At 30.6% G+C, this 24,504-nt stretch overlaps 1 protein-coding gene across 4 annotated transcripts in view; it reads right to left on the bottom strand.

Annotated features, from left to right (window-relative positions):
• LOC107445483 (protein trapped in endoderm-1) overlaps positions 1 to 24,504 on the bottom strand; it is a 90,136-nt gene that overhangs the window by 37,080 nt on the left and 28,552 nt on the right. Inside the window, exon 1 of one of the 4 annotated variants that reach the window (XM_071187169.1) lies at positions 12,580 to 13,181. The exons of the other annotated variants lie outside the window; for them this stretch is intronic. The gene's annotated coding sequence lies outside the window, so the exon portion shown is untranslated. Of the gene's footprint in view, positions 1 to 12,579; positions 13,182 to 24,504 lie in introns of those variants that run through there. 4 annotated transcript variants of the gene reach the window in all.

Genomic DNA, 24,504 nt, shown 5'->3' with positions numbered 1-24,504 from the left:
TCATATTCAAGTTGACCTCATTGCATCTGGTGGTTAACTTATAAAGTTAGTCAATTTATAGAGGTGGATGGATGAATATGAATATTGACTAACTTTATAAGTTAACCACCAGATGCAATGAGGTCAACTTGGATATGAATAATAATCATTATTCATATTCAAGTTTCATCATCTGGTGGTTAACTTATAAAGTTAGTCAATTTATAGAGGTGGATGGATGAATACGAATAATGATGCTTGATCCCTTGTTATTAAACTCATATGAGCAGTAAAGTACATTGTACAGTGATACCTGTTAAACTGACCACATATGGTGCATTCTTTTAGAGGTTTACTTAGAAGGGTGGTCAACTTAAAGAGGAGGATGAGGGTCTTTTTATTATCATTTCTTATGCTATTTTTAGATATAATAAGATTCATATATTTCTTACATACACTATCTTGTCAAAAGTATCAGTCAAAGCTGTTATGTTGGTAGAAGCATAAAGAAGTGTGGTAGAACGTGGTAAAAGTGTGGGGGCGTTTCTAGTGGTTTGGCCTGGGTCTGTTAGTTCCTGTGGTTGGAAACATGATCTCTGAGAAGTATGTGGACATTCTGGACAATGCTCTCACTCCCAACTCTATGGCAATATTTCGGGGAAGGTCCATTTCTCTTCCAGCAGAATAACTGCTCCATTCACACACCGAGACTTGAACAGACTTGGTTTGGCGAAATGGGTGTTCAAAAACTGGAGTGGCCTTCTCAGAGAGTCCAGATATAAATACCATAGAACACCGGACGTATTAGAACCTAGATTACGTAGCCAGCTAAATTGACCACAGTCACTGCAAGCACTGACTTCAGCTGTGATGAATTCCTGGAAGTAAATTCCTGTGGCCACCTATCTAAAACTGCGGAAAGTATTCACAGACGTGTGCAGGCTGTCATCGATATAAAAGGGGGACGATCGATTCAAAAAGGAGAACTTGCATTGGAAGCACGTGTGCAATAAGCCAAGAAGCAGACAAAAGAAAAGAAGGATGCTTGAATGATTTAAAAACTTTACGGATCTACATCAAGGTCAGGGACAGAGCTGTCTGGAGAAATATTGTGAGGCAGGATACGGTTTACTCTGGGCTGTATTGCCAATAAAGAGAAAGGGTTTAAATTTTTATTTTAACGGGCAACATTGAAACGTGGTGGCTGAGGAGATAGAGCTTCGCCTTCCGGGGTAAGAGTCCCAGCATTGGCTGGTCGATACGAATTTCGTACCCAGAATGCACCGAATACAGTGCAGACGTAAAATTTTCTAAGTGGTTAACGGATCATGGATTAGAGTCCCTTTGCCGTTAGGTGAACCGTAGGAGGTTTTCGTAGTTTTCCTGTCCACGTAACGCAAATGCGGGTTAGTTGCTCCATGAAGGCAAATTTCTCCCAATACTCTTGATCCAGAAGTTCCCTAGTCATCTAAATTGGGTTCCAAATTACAAGGCTACGGAGTTGAGCATCAGTAATCGTAAACTCAACAAATGGGGTCGGCTGTTTAACGACGATTATAAATAAATAACTCAATGAACAAATAAATTGGACTAATATATATGTATATATAAAAGAAAACGGTCAACATACACAACAGGTTGCAAAGCTGAACTGAAATTTTTGAGCTCATACGAAAATAAATTTAGAAAAATTGGAATTCTACTCTTTTGTATGTATTGCGTGTGTGTTTTTTGAGGGAGAAGGTAACTTATGAGATCATTAGTTAATTCGTACTAAAAAATAAAACACGGAGTGTGAAAAACTATTTTGACCATTCTTCAGTTTCAAAAAAAAAGAGGAAAAAAAGAGCTAATTCAAAAAAAAAAAAAGAAAAAAAGATTATGAACTCAATGAACCAAGCGAAATACGAAAGTGTTGTGTATATTAAGACCTGTGTATCTAAATAATTCAGAGATAGATTTGTTTCAAATCTAATAAAGAGAAGAAAAAAAAAACTTCATTCCTCTTCTTTTCTTTCTATGCAGCTCTCTACAAAGAAAATTCAGCAATCTTAAAAATCTGTGTCTTCATTAAAAAAATTAAAGTCGGTGACTTTGACTACCCCTGTCAGATTTCATTATTAAAAATATAAAAGTCTTCGTACGGAAAAAAAAACTTACAAAAAATGATAGAAACAAAAATAAAATAAAAGTTAAAGCGCGTGCCTTTCAATTACTTTCTTAGCACAGAAAGAGGTCACAGAAACATTTCACTCTGATGTATGACCTGGGGTGGAAGAGGTCATAGTTGAAGCGAAAAAAATTATTTTTTCAACGCGACGCAAAAGATACTGTTATGGGCCTGACAGACGCGAGAATTTTACGGCGCCTAAATGATATAAAATGGAGCTTTTTATTTATTTATTTTTTTTCCAAACCAGAGCAAAAGAACACTTTGTAAAAATGGAGGATTATCTTGAGATTTTTTTTGATTGTGACGAACTTTAACCTTGCAACGCGCCGAAAAGGGGATGTTCGACAGGGCTCGCTGAAAATATAACGGAAGATGAAAGACATTTTATATAAATTTTAGACGCCTTTGCGTGGTAAAAGCTGTCATGGTTATATCCGAAGAAAAAATAGAATTGTTCAGATGTAAATTATTTAGAAGTTTTTACATCGAAAAATTCTTTGAGGCCGAAGCGTTGCACAACAAATTTCTATTCATTAAGGGAAAAAAAAATTTAATTTTTCAGCTAAAATTGAAATAAAATGAACTAAAACTTAAACTTATCCTAAAAATTAAAAAAATAAAATAAAATAGAAATCTAATAAAATATAGGAGTGATGTACACAAATTTTATTTTATTTTATAAGCGTCGGTGAACAGCCGATCCAATTTTATGGGCTTACGACTACTAATATTCAACTCCGTAGCCTTGTAATCTTGAACCCAATCCAGAAAACAAGAGAACTCCTGGATCGAGTATTGGGAGAAATTTTGCCTTCGTGGAGGACTTTTTTGATGGAACTAACCCGCATTTGCGTTACATGAAGAGGAAGACCACGAGAACCTCAACCGGTCAGCCTGACGGCAAGGGGCCTCTGATCCATGATCCGTCTACCACTGAGGATATTTCACGTCAGCACTGTGGTCGGTGCAAGCCGGAAGCGGAATTCGTATCGACTGGGATTCGTACCCGGTTCGCCTTATTGGAAGGCGAACGCTCTATCCCCTGAACCATCGCGGCTCTATGTACACAAATTGTGAAGAATAAATAAATAAATTATTGTAAAAAAAAATTACATTCAGATCACATAGAAAAATTACGTAACTCATTTGTCTATAGCGTTTTTTTTTTTTTTCAAGTAAAAAGTGGCAACACGGGTGATTTTCATTAGATATTTATTTTTCAGATAAACGATAGCTCTGCTAACTATAATTATTAATAATAAAGTTTTTGACATTTGAGCCTGAAGTGATAGCACGGCACGCTATTGTCTTTTCAAAGCTGAAGTAGTAGATAAGAAAAAATATCTACTTGGCTTAAACATACATGCACCATTTACGTCAAAGGCACTTTTAATGGGTTTTTTCCCCTACAAACATGTAAGAGCATTTTTTACAGCATAATATTTGTGTTTAGGCATTAACTCAATCCCTTCCTACAACGATTGACACTTGTCATGCCGTCATATCGAGAGAGAAAAGTGGTGGATTTTTTTTTTTTTTTTTTTGCTATTTGTTAATTTTAGAAAAAAATAATACTTTTAAAAGAGCCGTGGTGGTTTAAGTGATAGAGCGTTCGCCTCTCAATGATGTGACCCAAGTTCGAATCCCAGCGGCAGCTGGTTGATACGAATTTTGCTCCCGTCTCGCACCGACCACAATACGATCATTAAATACCCACTATGGTAGGCTGATTATGGGTTAGAATCCCCCTTGCAGCCGGGCTGACCATGAGAGGTTTTCGTGGTTTTACTCTCCATATAACGCAAATACGGCTTTGTTCCATACGAAAAATCCTCCACGAAGACTAGTTTGTCCCAATGCTTGTTTCAGGAGTTTCTTTGCCTTCTGGGTTGGGTTTAAAATTACAAAGCTACGAAGTTGAACATTGATAGTCGTAAACTCAGGATCGACTCTTCAACGCCGGCTATAAAATAAATTACTTTCATAGCTATTACATAACATAATCGACATTGTATTTAGTGTAGATATCAGATTAGATTTGGTAACTAACCCTTTTAATAAAAATTTATATCGTCCTCAATTAAATTAAAACCTTACCTTACTAGTCGCAGCAAATTTGTAATGAATAGTTGCTCTATTTGACACTTTAATAATCCTTACATTTTGATTTTATCATATATTAATTAAGAAAAAAGGAAAGAAGACATGAATTAAAGTGAAGTTTTTAAATTTATATCTTAAAGGGGGGGGGGCGAGGGATAAATTTTATGATTTATAGGGTTAATTAATCTACTTATAGATTTCTGGCTAAAGTGTAGAATTAAGTACCCCTAAATAGTTCTGTAACTTAGAGCTTTTACTGTATATTAAATCTCCCATTTTCCTAATATTTTTATCACGCTTGCTTATTAATTAGAATATCTCATTACTCTTGTATTCTAATAGAACATAAAAATTACTAAAATAAAACAAACTTTTACCAAATGTTTACTTTAGATATTAATAAACACAGAATAAAATACAGTTTCTAATTTCTACCTTTATACACGAGATACGTAATTAAATGAAGTAATTACTCACCACTAGCCATTAAAACATCGTAGTATTTCCAAATATCAATCAATCTATTACTCTTTTAAACAGAACGATAAACACTTCTCTTTCGCCAATTACCAAAACAATATTCGTACTTGCGTTAAAAGAACGACAGAAAAAAAAACCCACGTGTTTGTCAACGGCTGATAATTAAGAACTAAACAGAGAAAAGTTTGAGGAAGCGCTTTGAGTTTCGTTTTTGTCGTCGTCGGGAGTTAGGACAGAGATTTGGGGACATCCACCTTTTGAGTCAAGCGTATCATGCGAAAACGGCGAAGTTGAATTATAAAAATTACGCACGTAAGACGCACGTGAACGCGCTTCAAGAATAACCATGTGCTTATGCCGAATGAAAAGCTTAAATATTCATGGCACGGCAGACATCTGGCAATGTTTTTTTCAAGTTAATGCAATAATGTGTGCATATTTGAAATTTTATGACTACTATTTGGAATTATTATTGTAACTGTATGACTAGAACAATAATGGAGTTAGCTTCGAAGATAAAGACTACGAAGAGGAAGTGTTTTGGAATTTAAAAGTTCAAGGGTAAAACGATATCTTCCAAACCTTAGAAAATGGCCATTTTATGCTAAAATTGTTTTGTTCAATTTTTAAACACATTCAACTATTGTGACTCATTGTTTATATCTGATTGTTTAAATTTCAATTTTGGAACAAAGCGAATGAGCAACGATATGATAACGTTTTTTTAACCTTTATTGAATAATGATGATAAAAACAAATGCCGTGGTAATTATAGAATTCAATGACCGCATATTATTCTTATAATCATAAATGCCACTGTGTTAAATCTAACTGCGTCTCTGTTATAATTCTTGAAGTATGAAAGTTTCGAATTTATATTTATACAATTGAAAAATCTGTTTTCGTCCGTTTGTTACTACTTGTATATGCTAAATATCCAATAGGATAAAGCTTTTTTCTGATAAAAGTTTTATGTAAACTGTCTAAAATGTTATTTTTAAAAAAAATCAAGAAACGGTATCCTGATTACCCTGAAATTAAGGAAGGGGCTATAAATAATGTACTATCGTGGGAATGGCTGAGCCAAGATCTGTTCTGAACTAAGCAAGGATTAATTGTTACTAGGTCTGTATAATTTTGATCCTGCCAGCTATAAATCTTTTCCAGGATGATTTTCCCAAGAGGGAAGGACAACTGAAATTGGATATTTTAGGAAGAAATATATCTTTATTCTGCTGGGGTTTAAACACACCAACATGCATTTATATGTTTAATTTACTTATGTGTTATGGTATTAAAATAATTCTAAATTAAACTTAGGAATCAAATAATAAAAAATATGTATCCAAAAAGAAAAGCATAACTTTTCCTACCTCTTTAAATGCAAATATAAAATATTATAGAAAAACCATAAAGTTGTTGCTGGAGCAAGAACTCGGGAGGGGGGAGGGGGTTCAGAGAGGGCTTTAGCCCCTCACTTTTTATAAATGAAAGCGTCACAGCTCCTTCTAAAATTACAATGTTTCACTCACTATTCGTTCAATTTGATTTACATTAAAAAAAAATAATAATTTGGGTGTAATTTTTTTTTTAAAGTGTCTCAAACTCAAGCGAGCTTTAACATTTCCTCGGGGAAAATTGATACCAAATAATCCTTTACTCATCCACCCGCAAAGGAAATATACGTCCCGATTGCTGCCCGATCTTAAAATTATTCGTTTCATATGTACAGCAAACAGAATAATAATAATAAAAACAGTGAGGCAAAAGAAAAAAAAAAAATAGTATATTTATATCGTTAAATGAAAGATAAGCAATTTGCACTTGAACAATTTCTTTTATTAATTTTATTTTAAAACATTGCGAATTATGAAGTTAAAATTGCAAGTTTGAATTCTTGATTGCCATTTTACAAGGTTCAGATAATTCGGACCCAGTTGATATACATATACAGGGGGGAGAGAAAGCCCCCCCTAATTATTGAGATACTTTCGCGGACACTGTGCTGTAGTAAATTTGAACTTCAATCTATTTGCCACAACAACATTGAAATGATTCACGAGTTTATATAAAATTACACTTTGTTCCAGCACTGTCGTGGTAAGGCTTTTAAAGTGCTGACAAAATTACCAAAAATTCTAAAAACCTTTAATTTTTTTTATTGTCTACCACTCAATAAAATATTTTGCAAACTGCGCAGCGGCTGGTAGCTCTGCTTTTTTATATAGCAATACTTTGTTAATTTTGGAAACTAAATTACAAGTTGGAATCGAAGCAACAAGTTGGAAACTAAGTAACAAGTAAATTTTGGAGCAATAATAAGTTTCCAACAAGTTCTGAAACTAAATTTAAAAAAAACTTACTTAACCTTAAAACTAGTTAACAAGTTAATTTTGGAACAAAATAAGTTTCCGAAGATGGAATTATAAAAACTAGAAGTGCTGGAAAGAAGGTTATTCCAAACTGCCACGCAAAAAATTTCCAAATTAGAAACCACAACGCCTCGAAAATAGAATCTAAAATTTTTTCCAAAATATTCCCAAGATCACTTTCGTTCAGTCTAATTGCTTGAAAAAACGAACAAGATCAACACAGAAATTTGTGGTTCTACTTGGAAGACTTTTATTTCCCGCCAAATTGACTGAAGGAAGGTAATACAGAAAAAAAGGAAATGATTCTTGTAAAGGGGAGTGTATTACTCGATGTGCTTGCTCTTCAGTCCGATCTCTTTCTAATTGATTTCTACGCAACATCTCTTTTACCCATGTCTGCCATGATTTCCTTCAGCGACCATCGGGAACAAATGGAGGATACGAAGCACCACATGTAAAAAAAAATTACCTTTCTTCACCCTCAAGATCCGGGAAGGTTAATAGGAGTGATGATGTTAATTGAAAATACGTGAATAAGTGTGATGCTTATCTTTCCCCCTTATCATAAGCATATATTTTAAATTAATATTAATACGATACTTGTATGATAGGTTTACAGTTTTATTATTTAAATGAGCAATTGCATAACGCTTGCTCGGCACATTGTTTTAGAGAGATAAGGCTAAAGAACGTTTTAAGAAGCAAAATTCAATGATAGTTTAATAAGGCTTTAATAATATTAAAAAATTTATACTGATCATATGAATGATAAGGTAGAGGTGTACGTAGTTTATATATTAAAGAAGATTGCATAAAATAATACAGCTAACTAATTTAGTATAATTATGCTTTTCTCTGCAGTTTTTTTTCTTCTTAGCATTATACCGCAATTAAGTAATATAATGAAGTGTTTAATTTTTAATGAAGGGAAAAAACTTACGAATGCAAATTGAGACCTATTAAATTTCTCAGCAAAGGCTTGAACATAATTGAACCGAAAAGGCCTTTCGCCGTAATAAATATAAACATGGGAGCCCATAGGGGAGGGCGAAGGGGCCCGGGCCCCCTCTAGAAAATATATGCGTAATGAAGCATATGCGTATTTGATTAATCATGCATAATTAAAAGTGAAATTAATTTAAATTGATTAGTTATTCAGCTAATTAAGTTAAATATATTTAAATAAATAAAATTTCCTTTCATTAGTTTTTAATTCATTAAGCTATTTGTCGTTTTCTTTCATGAGCCCCCCCCCCCCTATATTCAAACATATGGGCGCCCCTGAATATAATATTAATTCATAACTGTAACATAGTGTTTCCCAAACTTATGACTTTTGCGTACCCTTTCTAAATTTTTCGTATCGCTGTGTACTAATAAAAAAATTAATGTAATTTTTTTACTGTAAAAAAATTTCACAAAAGTTAAAAATCACAACTGGCTGTTGACACCACTGATTATTAACTGTTAATTCAGCAAGAAATGGTAAATTGGATAATCGTAAATTTTCATGGTTAGCTTTGTTTTTAAGTAAAATTTTTTGAAATTTTCTGTTCCCATGGGGGTACGCGTACCACACTTTGGGAAACACTGCTGTAGCGTAATTAATTTTTTTACTTCGTATGTTGTTTTTGAATAAATGTGTTTTTTATATAAAAAAAAAGAACTTTTTCTTAATATAGCTTGATTCGTTACAGTTCAATTAAAATCGGAAAAACTTACCAAATTTATTTTACTTCAACAGCTTTCAATAGTATAACTGCCTCTAATAAATCTTATATTTAAATATATGTTTGATTTATTGACTTTTCACTGCAGATAAAATATTCTTTTTAAGAAAACTTTAAACACCTTGTTACATACAATTACACATAAATGTTATTACGACTAAGACAAATTTTCCACAATGATCATACAAATTGGCAGGTATGTTATAAAGTAGTTTTTTTTTCTTCCAATGACGATGTAATATTGCAGATGTGAACATTAAAGATGTTCTTTGGGAAAGTTAAAAATATATTAATTATATTAAAATTAATTATTATATTAAAATTAGTCAAAAATTAGTAGCAAAATTAGTCAAAATTAGTTAAAAATATGTATTAAAATTTCTCTATTTTAATTGCTACCAAAGTAAATATAATTTTATGCAAAAACAAAACGTTGGCAATCTAAAACTTACTCATATGAAACTTTTTTAGTCCATTGAAGCAGAAAAAGAAAAATACCTCCGATAATTTTACTACGTTCTTGTACAAATGTTATTTTTTTTATTTGTTTATCTATTCCTTCAATGCTCATCCGATCGTACAAATAACTTTGAAAACAAACCTCGTCTTAAGATTTACTTTAAATAAAACAACAACAACATTCCCTAACGTTAAGTCAAGAAACGTCTGGTGAGATCTTTATAAGCCTAAAATTGATAACAAGCTACCTTTCTACAATGAACTAAAACTCATATCTAAATATCCATAAATATGTATTTATGTACACGAAAGGTTCCGCTGACCATCTTAATGTTAAGTCAAGCAAAGAATAGTATTTAAAAAAGAACAAACTAGTATTTTCTTAACAATTTCCTTATTCTGTCAACACGTCAAATATCACTGGCCATCCTAACGTTTCCGGAACACTAAGAAATGATTGGAGCGTCGGAAGCTTTTTGCTGCAGACTGAAGTTAGTTTTGATATGACAGACACGTTCTAAAAGTGAATAATACACCCCTACCGGAACAAATCTTACATACTGCGAACATAAGAACAAGATTTAACTACTGAAGTTGTAATTATATGTATCTAGAAAAGAGGAAAAGATTGTTTTAAACACTTTTATGGTATTTTCGTAGCGTTTATTAGGTTTTCGACCTTCAATGTAAGAGAAAATATGAATGAGTTAAATTAATGGAAACTATAAGCGACAAATATCTCCCTTAGTGAAAGTACTTTAGTTAGCACTATAAGATTACACTATTTCCAAATAAGTTGAACTTATATCAAAACAATAAGGTTCTCAGACCAGAAGTAAACAAAAAGTGTTTTGCGGAACTCAGTGGTTCCGCAAAACACTGGGATCACAGGGATTCTGTGAATTGTGATTTTTTTTTTAAACCAGTAACGATTTTTTTAAACTTGTAATAAGTTTCTATCCAATTAATAATCGATTATTTATTTAGTATTAATTGTAATTTTTTTAAAAAATTATTTAAGCAAAATATCAATACAAAGAAATGATTAATTAAAAAAAAAGTTTATTTTCAATAACAATATACTGAATTAATTACTAAAATTATATGCATTTACAAGCGACTGCATCAGTATTTCACTTTGAGCATTAAAAAATTCAAAATAAAATAACCCAATTCAAGAACGATAACTATTCTTACAGTTTAAATATGGTTTCTGAACAAGAACTGTAATAAACTTTTTTCAAATTTAATTATGCCGCATTAATTATGCCAAAAGCCGCATCGGTCTTGCGTATCCAACTTCAGAACATAAAACCTGATTTAACTCTTATTAAAACGAAAAAATTTCAGTCTTCACATTAAATGCTTCTAATTATTATTATTTATGTATCTATTTATTTATTTTTGGTTATCATCATGTTCACTTTATTATGAACTTTAATTAAAAATCAGCGTTTCGCCAAAAGAATCGTTTAAGATTCCGTAGTAGAAAAAAATTGGGAACAGTTAATGTAAGGATTATATATTATATAACTATCCTTAATAAATTAACCTAATGGTACCTATAAGATAGTTTATTCCCTTTAATAAAACTAATGGAAACTACTTATAACTAAATTATGTATTAACCCGCGGAAGCTCCTTGAAAACCATCATAAAACTGAAAAAAATTTCAAGTTAAATTTTTAATCTCTTCTTGCTAAAATTTCTGCTTACAGAAAAAACTAAAAAAGGAGATTTTTTGTAAGTTTATTCAACGTTTGCCGAAAGTTTGCCTGCTCTCTATCTAGGTTTTAGATAATACTATAAATAATTGCATTCCATTTTGTTGTTACGATTTTCACTCATACTCTATATTTTAGCTTGATGTTTATACTTAATCCAACTTCCTTCATTTATTAAACCAGATGAAATATTCAAATTACTCACAAACAAAAGCATACCGTACACGAAAAAAGCGTAAGTCTTGCTTTACAAATCGATTTGTAACAAGCCATTCATATTTCGCAGAAATACTATAATTTAGATCTTTCAAAGTAATTTAAAACGTCGTTACGGACAATTTTCCTTTAACTCAAAAGACTGCGGAATTTGCGATATTCTCATATGAGGTATATTTATTTTACGTTATATGCTTCAGTGAAAGCATAAATAACAAGGAATTTTCCAAACTAACCATGTTTGTAGTTATGTTGCATGTTTGCCCAAAAGGTAAAATAGTTTAAAATAGTATGATTAAATCGGAAATAAATTATAGTAAATGCAATAATATGAATGTTTAAAAAAAGGCAAACATTGTCATAAATCGTAAATGTTATGATTTCCTATTTATTTGATTGTGAGCGTGTTTCGAATTTGAATTATGTAATGTTTTGCATATTTAAAAATAGTCTATTTTTTTCTAACCGTTATAAAAATACCTTAGTCGCTTTTATTTAATTAAAATCGAAATTATATAAATTTTAATTTCAATCAATTCCAGGCATTTTAACAAAAAAATTAATTATTATAAAATGCACATATAACTACGTTATATAACATCAATGTATTTAATAGTTATAAAAATAAATGTGTACAAAGTATATTAATATATATTTTTCATTGTATTTTATGTGTCATCTACTCAAACATCTTATTTATATTGATTTCACATCACCGCTTGGGATTAAAGCGTTGTTTTGATTTAATCAGGTCATGAAGTATAACTAGTATATCATTATTTAAAATTGTTCTTTTAATCGACTCTCTGTGAAATTTATTGCTATCAAATGAACATTTAATAAAAATATATAAAATAAAAAGAACAAAAAGAAAGAAAAAAACATTCTGATCAATTGTTATAGAAGAACAGTGAATGCATAAAAGGGGAAATTAAAGACTCCGGTTAAAGTTGAGAATTTTATAAATGGAATTTTATAATTTGGAAGTGAATTTTATAATTTGAAATAGTTTGCGACCTAAAAAGTACTTTATTCATACAAAAATAACACCCTAAATTTAAAATGAGAAATGAAAAGAAGAATAAAAAACTTTTGAAAAAGGAGATTTTAAGATTGACCGTTTTTTGGAATCCTTCGGTCATTTTTCAATTTCAAACTTTTGTTGTTGAACAAAATAGGAACGTATTAAGGCAATTTTTAGTTGTTTACAAATTATGAAATCGAAGCAATTGTACAAAATTTATAAGATAATGTTAGCATTTTTCTTATAGAAAATGTGAATGCAATGTTTGTCAAACTTACAACTATAAATTATAAAGAATATAAGCTAAATTGAGACTTACATTTTTTATAGACTAGCGTGAGCAAGATTATAAAATTTTCGTATAATTGCCAGCATAAATGTTTACTAGTTTTCAAAGAGCTTGAGTGACACTTTTATTCTAACACAGTCTCTCGAGTTTCTTCACTTCAATTCGTTGAAATAATATAACATCGTTTAACTATGTACTTTTGAAAACGATTTTTATCCTGAAAGCACAAAAATACCCTTTGGCTTTGAAGTCGTTAACATTGTCGAACTATTTTGTAGTACTATATTCAGATTAATTCAGGAAATTTTACGATCGCGGATCCTTTTTTCAAAGAAATATTTTCATGGCTTTATTTTGATATATTTTCTATTTCATAGCAATTTCTATTCAAATTCCGAACACTTCTTCTTTATACATATTCATCTCTTCTTTATAATACTGATTTAGATTCGCCTAATACGGAAGATTATACCTTCCCACCTCAACCTATAAAACACTTTACACAGCAATAAAAACATACGAACTACAACAGGAGAAAAACTACTCCTCTGTTCTGCACTCTTTAAGAACTTTTAATTCCCATTAATCAACAAACAAAACACGTTCTTATCTGTTCCACAGAAGTTTCTCCCTGCCGTCTTTAAGTCGCTTTCTTAAGTCCCATTAATAAAATGTAATAAAAAAAAAATTACTTTCAATCAATGCTTTTTCAGAAGTTAGTTTATTGAAGATAGTTTTCTTTTTTATTGGCCTGGAGATCTGGATGACCTCTGACACGAGCCTTGGTCAACAACAAAAAGCTTCTTTTTACCACTTTTATCACAGTTCACGCGACTATTACTACTGAAGATAAAAAGCTATAAGGAGACACTCACGGATTGCTCTGAGATAAGAGGTTCTCAATCAAATTAAGTACATCAATGAACTCGTCAAAAGATGCTTCGATTGATGTTGAATTGAGGGTGCTTCCATTCAGAAATGTTTGTTTCGATGTGTAATTAGTTGGGAGGGTTCGCCGACTTTCTTTTTCTCTTTTATTTCTTAAGAATAAAGAGCTATTCAGTAGTTCTTTTTAAGAAAATAGTTCTATATAAATAGTATGGCATAAGATAGCTGTATAAAAAATAGTTCTACGCAAAATGGTTTAACTAGATCCTACGTAAAATACAAACTACATAAACAACTTTTCTATATAATATGTATGGAATACAATATTTTAAGAGATAATGAAATTTAAGGAAAATTTCAAAAAAACTCAAGCATGGATACTCAATTTTAGAAATCGAATCTTTAGTGACCCATATCATTTTTTCACTCATAGCTAGTCTAACATATTTTTACGACACAAGTTAGGTTTACAAAAATTTCCATTTAAAATGGTTTAACACGTTAAGCACAGCGTCAGCCATCGCTGGCTGACACTGGACTTTCCATTTAGGCCGCGTCAACCACCGGTGGCTGACACTGAAATTACATTTAGGCTGCGTCTGCCACCGCTTTGCTGACACTGACCTTTCACATAGGCCGCGAAAAACAGCTGGCTGGCAGCATATATTATGATATAGAACTATAAAATTTACACTCTTTTATGGAATTGCAGAAAATTTATTCAAACTATTTTATATTATAAATTCAAACTAATTTTAAAACTAGCAAAATCTGTCTAATATTTGCCATTTTAGTTTGTAGTTAATTACAGTTTGACCAGACGGGCAAGCCATGTAAAATTAGCGTGGCGCTCAACGTGTTAACTAAATAATTCTACTTAAAAACAAATTACTTTGATTTGTACTATGACACACAGTATTTTAGGAGAAAATGAAACTCTTAAAGGGAAATTTCCCAAAAATTCAATCACTGATATGCAATTTTAGAAATCGAATCTTCAGTGACCAACTCCATCTTAGTATGTCCTCCTAATTTTAAGACATGTAGCTCTAAAAAAATTTCGATTTAAAATGGTTTAACTAGATAATTCTACTGAAATTACAAATTACTTTTACATATACTATGACATACTGTATTTTAAGAGATGAACACAATAAAATATTTAAAGAGGTAATGAAACTCTTTGAGTAAAATTCTCAAATTTTCCAATATTATGACCCAATTTTAGAAATCAAATGAATCCACTTCATCCTTTGCGAGTATATATTTTTTTTCAGAGACAAATTCTTACGTTTTTTTCAAAATATGTCATGATGAATTATCAGACACATCCTTTGCGAGTATATATTTTTCGGAGACAAATTCTTACGTTTTTTTCCAAAATATGTCATGATGAATTATCAGAAAAACAGAAATCAATAATTATAAATTAGTAATTATAAACTGGTGATTATAAATTAATTATAAATTAATAATTACATACTAATTATAAATTAATTAGGTTTACAAAGGACTTATTAATAGTTGGTAACCCAGGTATTTTTAAATAATTAATTTTTATTATTTTTAATTAATAATAAAGGTAAATTACTATAATCATACCTTTTATATTCATGGAATTATACTCAAAGTTTGAAATTACTCAGACCGCTTTAATGATATATGATTTTCCTTTTTTAATACAGTTAATTTTTTAAGAACAAATAAATAAAATATTGCAATCCAATATAAAGTATATTCATAAATATAATTATACAAAATGTTTAGAATGAAACCTATGTGAAGCGTATATTTGTCCCTGCTAACCAAGATGGGTTTAAAGCCTATTGACATTAAAAGAGCAAATCATTAGTTATCTTTGTATGATTTTAAAAGCAATAATTTTAAAAATTATATCCACTACCTCTTTATTTAAAATTTATGTTTGAATGTAGTACTTCCCATAAAAATAACCTATTATTAATTACAAATATGCTGATTGTATTTAGTTGGCATAGCATAACTTTAGAAAAGATGAACCCATTTCTTTGATTGCTGATTCAAACGTTATAATCTCCCACAACATTTAAAGTGGTAAGAAAATCGCAATTAAGGAAGGCAAGAGAGGTATTAGTTTTAAAATGATTTAATTTCTAATCTAATCATACGAAAATTACCATTTTGTAGATAAAAAGCGTCTTGTTCTTTTATCATTAAGCCTTTACATTAGGGTACCTAAACTTCAAAATTGGGAAACAAATATCAAAAGTCTTCGCCAAATGCAAATCTTAAAAATTCTTTTATGAATAATTTTTTCCCATAGAAAATTATTTTACGGTAGCTTGTTTTAGGCTTATATTATTTGGATCCAATTCTAATTGGTTATGCGGCTCATCTACTAAAAATTACCGTGATCGAATAATAAATACTGATTTGTTTAGAAAAATTTGTTTTCACATAATTTTGAGAATAGAGTTAAATATATATTTTTTCTTTCCAGCAGTGAAAAAAAATCATTCACCAAAACACAATTTTATTTGCCAACTTTACGATTTTATCGCATTTGGCTAGGTGGCGAATGCTTAGACCAGTGTTTTCCAAAGTGTGGTACGCGTACGGGAACACTTTAGCGGGGGTACGCGTTCCTATGCGAAATTTCTTTTGCAACGAACGAAAATTTCAAAAAATTTATTTAAAGACAAAACTAGCCATGAAAATTTACGATCACATATTTTTCTATTGGTTATTTTTTGCAGAGTTAACAGTTAATAATTAGTGGTGTCAACAGCCAGTAGTGATATTTAACTTTTGTGCAATTTTTTATAGTAAAAAATACATTAATTTTTTAATTAGTGGCACACAGTATTACGAAAAATTTAGAAAGGGTACACAAAAGTCATACGTTTGGGAAACACTGGCTTAGACAGTAATAATTTCCTTAAAATCATTGAATCGCTCGAATTAAATAAATATAACTGTAAAAATTATGATATAATATTTTACAGTATAAATGGATTTTAAGGTAAAATGTATTTAACGGATAATGGCACCCAAAGTGCAGGTACTTTATACCGTAACTTGATCAGATCGTTTTAATATCGCATAGCTGGCAATTTATACGGCTTTTGGAAAAGATTTTAGAAAAAGGCAGTGAAAGAACTATACACTTAAAGTGTAGCGACGAAAAAATAATGCACAAATTTATTTCATTAATTTCAATCTACAAGTGAATAAAAAAAAAACGGTCAGCTGTCGTTTGAAATTAATTGTCACTTGATTCAGCGGAAACTTTTCATCTAATAATTTGATGGTGAAAAAGTATGACAATATTCACTACATTAAGCAGAGTCAAAAAAAATTTTAATTATCGTAATGATTAATGATCTAATCTACGTCTTGGCTTTATTGGATTAAGTGATTAAGAGCAGGCCCCTAAATCAAATCTAAATTGATTTTTGAACTCGACACGCATTTCATCACAATTTGATGGAAGAAAAGAATACAAGAAAAATACTTCAAGATCGCTCATGAAAAAACCTCTAATTCGCCTTCAGAAACTTTCGCTGGGGTTCGCCAATGTCAAAGAGGATTTGACTTTTTAGAAAAATGACAAGAATACAAATCAACACTGTGATCCTTTCTCGTGAGGGGTCGTCGCACAAATTCCCCAAAAATGCCTCTCCATCAACGTGTGTGTTCTATTCCAGCTCTAAATTAGCCAAGAAGAGAGAAAAGCTCATTCACTGCAGTTGCATCTACTTTTTTTTTTCATACGCTTTGTTGGTCGCCAATCCCTGTTCACTTAATTTAGCCGGTGTAATCTATCATTACCAACCCACTTTTTTAACCGTCAACCTGAAGAACCAAAATCACGCCTACGAGCGTGGTCTGGGTACACAGATGAAAGTTGCGCCATTTTCAATTACATGTCTGCTTGTGTTGTCTTTTCCTTTTTCGACTACTTCATAATGATTTAATATCGCTGTAAGTAACGAGTTCAGTTGCACGGAATCAGTTTGTAAGAAAGAACTGCCGGCAGTTTAAAATAATACAACTAACAAGATGAGAGACAATGGAAATGGTATATAACGATATAATGGTCCAGAAGAGGTGTGCGAACTCATGTTGTTAATTTAGTAACAATATAGCATACAAAAAAAAGTCAAAGAGTGCTTTGAATTTGATATTTTTCTTAAATTATCTTTTTTTTCCCCCAGAAAGAAATTATGCCGAACGGCGCGGTCTTAAGAGGCTAAGAAGTGCAAAATTTTGCATTTTGGTCATGAAACTTAATGGAACACAAATTATCACTTGTTTGACATGCATAAAATTTGTTTGGTTCTTAATTTTTGTAACATTGTTTCTAAGCAATAAAAATGTGAATGGCAATTGCCGTTCGATGAATTATTAATCGCAAAATGATAATTTGGTACAGAAGCATTTAGGAAACAAATCGTCATTTGTTTGATATACCTAGAATTTGCTTGGTATAAAATCATCTTCATTTTGATCAATTGTTATTGAAATGAAGAAATAAGCAATAAACAAATGCTGCTGTACTAAAAATTATAGCTTTATAAACTTTATTTATTAGTAAACTGATTCGCGCTCTCACTTAGACGTAGATCTGCTGATTCACCCATTTTTTAATTTGTTGATCTACAAGAATTTGCTGTTTTTCTTAGTTCTTTTTTATTTTTAAAATTTTCTCGATCACGAAACATTCAAACGATTGCCAAAGCGAAGTGCACTTAGTAAATCGATACAGATTTAACAGTTTTCCAAAGCAACTGGTACATTCAAATAGGTATGGTCAGTGCAACGTAAATTCTTCATAACAATCCCGGTTCTCGGACAGAGCCAGCGCAGAACAGACGTACAAGTACTCAACCTCTCTTATATTAAATAGGGATCACTATCAAACGATGATAACCTTTCCCAGATTGGGTTTATAAACCTATTAAAAAAGCTCAATGGCATTAAAGCTTTAGGAGGAACTCCTTTTTTAACATTTGAAATAATAAAATTTTAAGCTTTCAGTAAAAGTTATGCTCTATTTTCGGATTCTAAGACTCGGATAAGTTCTATTTAATGTGATTCTGACCACCACATCATAGAAATGCTTTAATAATATATAATAATAAGGCTTAGAAATCGTTCGGTAATATTAAATGCTAGCAAAACGAAAAGAATTACGCTTATGTTTGTCAATTTGACTGTTATTTCGCAAGCACTAGGGGAAACTTTTCCCTTAAAAGACTTAAAGCTAAGTTTGCATTCATAAGAAATAGATAAGGTGGACAAAAACTAATCTAAAATTTTTAATCCAAAAACGGAGCAGCTAAAAGCGGGTTTCAAACTTCTACTCTCGTGGATTACAATGCATGTTATTATGAATGAAAGCAAAGAGAAGAAGAAAAAAGAAAAACTCCACTGTTTAGATTTATTTGATAAACGTGAGCACGCATCAGATGTTTTGCAATATTAGCATCTTTTTATCTTCATCGCTATTCAACCATTAAAAAAATCCGAATAATTCATATTCGAACACTTTAGCTACACTGGTTTCTCAGTTTAGTCAAAAGTTAAAAATGGCTAAGCTGCTCACATGACCGTTTCAACGACAGCGCATAGATAAAATTAAAAACACAGCTGAAAATTGGAAGGTTATTTAGGAAATTTTTTTAGCAATTATGTTTCAATGTAAAGATTTTTTTTAAGTTTGGAAAAAATTGTATTATTCTCCATGACAAATTAATAATTTAATTATATGCAAGATATTACTTTATTAAAAACTTCATTCGCTTCAAAAACATATAAATCGGAAATAACAGTCGATATGTTTCAAGCGCTCAAAAACAGGCTCCCATTTTCAAGACTTGTGAATCAGAAGAAATGAAATTGATTCGAAATATAAAGCGTAAAATTGCCAACGAAAAATGGACAAATAAAGAGGAAAAATTAAATTAGAAAACCATAGAGAGAAAAAAAAATGAAAAACAAATTAAGAAAAACCACAGTGGTAGAGAAGGGATAGCTGGTGAGGAACTAATATTATTTAAAAGGGAATCAACATCCATATGAATAAAACAAGATTCCAGGGCATCAAGATGAGCTGATGCGACTTTCTGCTTCAGTTTCTTATGATTATTTATTGGTATTATTTCGGTATATTCATTAGATGTGTGTTTTAAAGTGTTGGCAAAGTTCCTTAATTTTTGGAAAATTTTCCCTATTACTACTTTATAAAAGTTTTTCTAACGATCGTACGAGTTGGCGACAATGTAAAATGACTCCTGGTGCTTGTAAAAAGCAATTTTTTCCCCATTGAAATTTGTCAGGCAACGAAGATAACAAAGAACATTTGAGTGAAAAAGTAGTTTTACCATACTTACACGACTATATAGTTTAAAAAAAATTAATAAAAATAATATAGGAAAAAGGTGTTAACACTTTAATTTTTGAAAGTATCTTCATAAGGCATAGGTTCTGGTTCTGAAATTGAAGATTCGCGATTGTCTGTCAAGGTTAGCTTGCAAAATAAATGAAAGCTTTATTGCCCTTCAAAAAACAGAAGAGTGACAATTCTTTTTTGGTGATTATTTAATTTCTTAAGTGCATGATATAAAAAATAGTGAGAATATAATTTAGCCGTTCACGTTTTTTCATAAATGAAAGTAGTATCTAAAGGAACTATCCGCTACGTTTATTTATTTATTTAAGTAGAGTCTAAAAAGCCTACAAACTGCATGTATAAATTATCAAACCACTTTTTAAATTTCTTTAGAATTATCATCATTCTACATTTCATAGCAATGTGTTTAAAGCATAATTGTGATCCAGTTATAAAACACAAAAAATTTGAAAATTTTGTTAAATAAATTCTATTTTTAATTCTTACTTCTATTTCAAAAATTCTTATTAGATGAATTACATATATAAATTATGTGATTTGCATTAGAAATATAATTCTACTTCGTCAGAAAACCAGTTAAGAAAAATAAAATACCACCACTTTTTAGTTCTTCAAGAAACTTAATAATCTAAATGAGAATCATAACTGGCTTACGCATTATAAATATCAGAAATAGCAACAAGACACTTTTGTTATTTTATTTATAATTCGAATCTTTCAATCAAAATTTGAAAGTTGTTAACGGGCATTATTTTACCTAATTTACATAAGTTACAAACGTGACCAATAGGACAAGGCCACGTAATTTTAAAATCAGACCTACACAACTATTTTTTAAAATTCTCTTTAGTTCTTTCACCTGAAATACAAGATGAATAATATATCCGCCCAACACCGTAATTGAGATGCAATGCGCCATGAGATGTAATACTTTTAATGCCTTTGCGTCAGGTAGTTCTTGGTCAATGGTATTCGTTTGAAAAACGTCAACTCAACAGGGAGTAAACGTTCTAAAAAGCTTGCTTTAGTCACGAAAGATCGTTAAAAGTGAATGATTCTTTTTCAAGAAAATACGAAGAAAAAATAAACTGGAAAAGTTTATTTAAGCAGCGTCCACAACACGACACCTTAAATAATCCACCCTATCTCTGAAAGCGTTCAAGAACAATAGCCCAATGTGTCCTTAATCTTGACCTGATGTTTGAATGGAACAAATTGGAATGAGACATCGTTTGCCCGTTTGAACCAGAATAAAAGAATGAATTTTATATTGTATGAGGGGGTGTGTTTCGGTATTCAGTTGCACACGCTACGATGTTAAGAGGTTAAATTGCTTTTTTGTTAGTGAATAGATTGATCTAATTTTGGGAACATCGCATGATGTCAAAACATATTTCGTAGAAGACCATAATAGAATTTTCAAATGTTCTTCCATTGAATAATTTTGCCATTATTTATTTCCAATTAGGGATTAAGCGGAAATGATAAGTTTATGCGGGTCAAAAGACCTTATTAGTTAGATTTATCCTTTAAGTAAGACAAAAAACAATTATGACGATGAAAGAAGAGATAAAGTTTACTTATCACTTGATCATCGCCTAATGAAGATGAATATTTAATTTTATTTCTTCTCTTTCTTATCTTCTGTTTCTCAAGTAAGTCAAGCTATTAGGAACTTGGAAATCGGCACATTTCTGCATATGTTAGTGTGAAACATCGAAATTAAAATCGTCCGGTGAATATCAATTAATCGCATTGGTAAAGGTTCGAAAATATATTTATGAAATTTCATTACTTTTTCACTTACACTGAGAAAGGCTGATATTCGACATGAACTGACTGAAGGATAAGTGGAAAATAATATAAATGAACATTTTCATTTGAAATTCACTTCTGAATGATGCTAATTTTCAGAATAAAAGGAAAATAATGATATTAATGACTAATGATTTCGAATATTTACTGTAAAAGTTGGCATTTATCGTTACCAAATTTCCCATTTCCACCGAAATTCTACTAAATTTTAGAAGATTTAAATAAATATTTCGAATTCTTCGTTGTATTAATTATATTGTAGTCTAAATAGATTTTTTTAAAGCAAGGGTGGAAAATAGTGGAGTGGAGTAGAGCACAAAAGTCAGGATTTGGCTGGACAACAGCAATCCTTGAGGTGTATTTCGACAACTTTGACAATCAATTCGATACGAAATCACGTGATTTGTGACGAAATGCGAACTCTCAAATGTACGACAAAAATGTCCCCTCAACTCGGAACCTTAAAAGATCGAAATGCATTGGGGGAGATTATAAACTAGAACGACAAAGCTAGAATGAAGAAAAGACGATCGTAACTGAAATGACGAAATATTTCTTAACTTTCGGCGAAACTAGTTAACTCGAAGCGGCATTAGTTATTTCGTCACTTTGACGAAATGTTCGCTTGGAGTATATACCTGGAAATAGTTTCGTCAAACACTGAGAAAGCTTTGTGAAATTTGAGTATCCATTTTTTTTACAGTGTGTGCTATACTGATCGATATTACGAACTAAAAGTGAAGTCATGTAAAGATTTTGATAGTAATTATTTAAAAATAAATAAACTGCAACTAAAGAAAAGATCACTGGAGTACCTCTAGTAAATTAAAAATTTATTTTAAAATATATTCTCAATTTTAATGTGAAAAGCTTAAAGCGAAGCAAAAAAACAGTATTAAAGTTTTCGTTATTTGAAGGAAAAAAAGTTATAAGTTATTATTCCTTCACTCTTAGAAATAAAAATCTCACTTTTAACGATTCATCAATTCTTTAGTTGTATTTCAGTTATATTGCGAATCATTTGGTTACAAAAGTATGTGATTTCTAACGAAACGCGAATTCATAAAATGTTCATTACGAAGAAGTTTCCACCACTCGGAACCTTATCGCTATCTCGTCACCTCAAATCCACGAAAACAATTCTTAATTTAACTAAACTTTAATGACGAAATACGGTGCATTTTTTTACGTTTGACGAAATTCGTTTCCTCGTTGAAGAGAAGAGTTATTTCGTCACTTTGATGAAATATTCACTCGAAGCGTTTAGCAGGAAAAGGTTTCGTCAAAAACAAAGAAAATTTCTTGAAATTTGAGTATCAATTTTTAGTGTTCAAATTACTAAATCATTTTTATTAAGATTCATCTATGCATCTTAATTTAGTGTCCTATTCATAATTTTCCTGTTTTCCCTTAGCTAAGCAGTCTTCAAAGTTGGTGGCTTTTGTCGTAAAGTAAATAATAAAATTTTATAGCTAAATTAAATCAAATGCGTAGGTGCAAGGAAAGAATCATATTACAGGATATATGATATACATCAGTATCATCCTAAGTAATTACTTAGAAATAAAATGTTTTAGTTATTGTATTAGTTATTTTAGTTATTTCATTGAACTACTTGCCAGTAGTTCAAAGAAAGTTCGTGTGGTCTAATTAGAAACAGTAATGAAATTAAATACGAATCATTGGTCATAATATCTAGTTTTTCCCCAACTGAATTGACCTCAGCTAATGAATGATATAAATATGAATATAAGAGGATATCATATTAGATATAATTGGCTGTTTAATTATAGTCAAGATAAGAATGGAGTTATTTTCATCTATAAATAAATATAAAAATGTGATTAACTACAATTTATTGCCAAGTCCTGCCTTTAAACTTAGAATTTAGTTTTTTTTCGCATCTATGCTCTTTTTTATTTATTTATTTTTTTAAAAAAAATTCAGTTTCATATTATTATTTTCAGAGATGCACAACCATTTTCTGGCAATGGGCGTCAAAAACTACAACTGGCTCTAACATTAACATAATTCTGGAACTATAAAAATGCGGGAAATTTCTAGATTCTTTTAAAAAGTAATATGAGCAAGTTACCAAATGTACAATTAATCGTTGGCGTACAGATAATAAAAATAATTAATGTGAATAAACTTAAACTATTAGACTTATTAGATAAAAAAAGCAAATTATAGGCATACAACAAAAGAGATAACTTAAATTTACATTAATCCTAAATGTTAACTTTCATTAGTACTTAGAAAACAAAATTTATTGCTAATACAGTAACAGATTAATATAATGACTGTTGCTAGGATTTTTAAGTTATAATTTATTTACTTTTGTTTATCTTATCGATTTGCGAAAATTTATTTTCTTCTCTTTAGTTTATTTGAACAAATTCATTAGTAATTACATTTCACTGCTAACTCCATTTGTATAAATAGAACTGGTATAACGAAATGGCCGCATTCTTATACTTTAAAAAGGACTATACCATGGATTAGTAACTACTGGAAAAAAAGCATGGATGAAAGCACATTTGCTATTTTTTTTATTTGACATTTTCATTAATATTTTAGATAGTTTAGGGGTTTGGGGGACCCCTTTTGGCCCGCGAGCCACAGATTGTGCATTCCTATGTTAAAATATTGCAAGGATTACGGGCATGATAAAACAGTTTTATTCCTTTAGTTTTGCTTAAAAAAAAATATATTTCTGAAGCACAATACGTATTCTGGTTAACAAGACTTGAAATAAACGTTAAAAAATAAAATGGTAATTAAACAAAATTATTTAATATTTTTATTTAACGATTTATTGCCACTTTTTATTTACTAAAAAACAGCATTGTTTATTG

Source organism: Parasteatoda tepidariorum, chromosome 10 (assembly GCF_043381705.1).
Source record: "Parasteatoda tepidariorum isolate YZ-2023 chromosome 10, CAS_Ptep_4.0, whole genome shotgun sequence".
NCBI lineage: Eukaryota > Metazoa > Arthropoda > Arachnida > Araneae > Theridiidae > Parasteatoda > Parasteatoda tepidariorum.
This window is presented reverse-complemented; position numbering and strand designations above follow the sequence as displayed.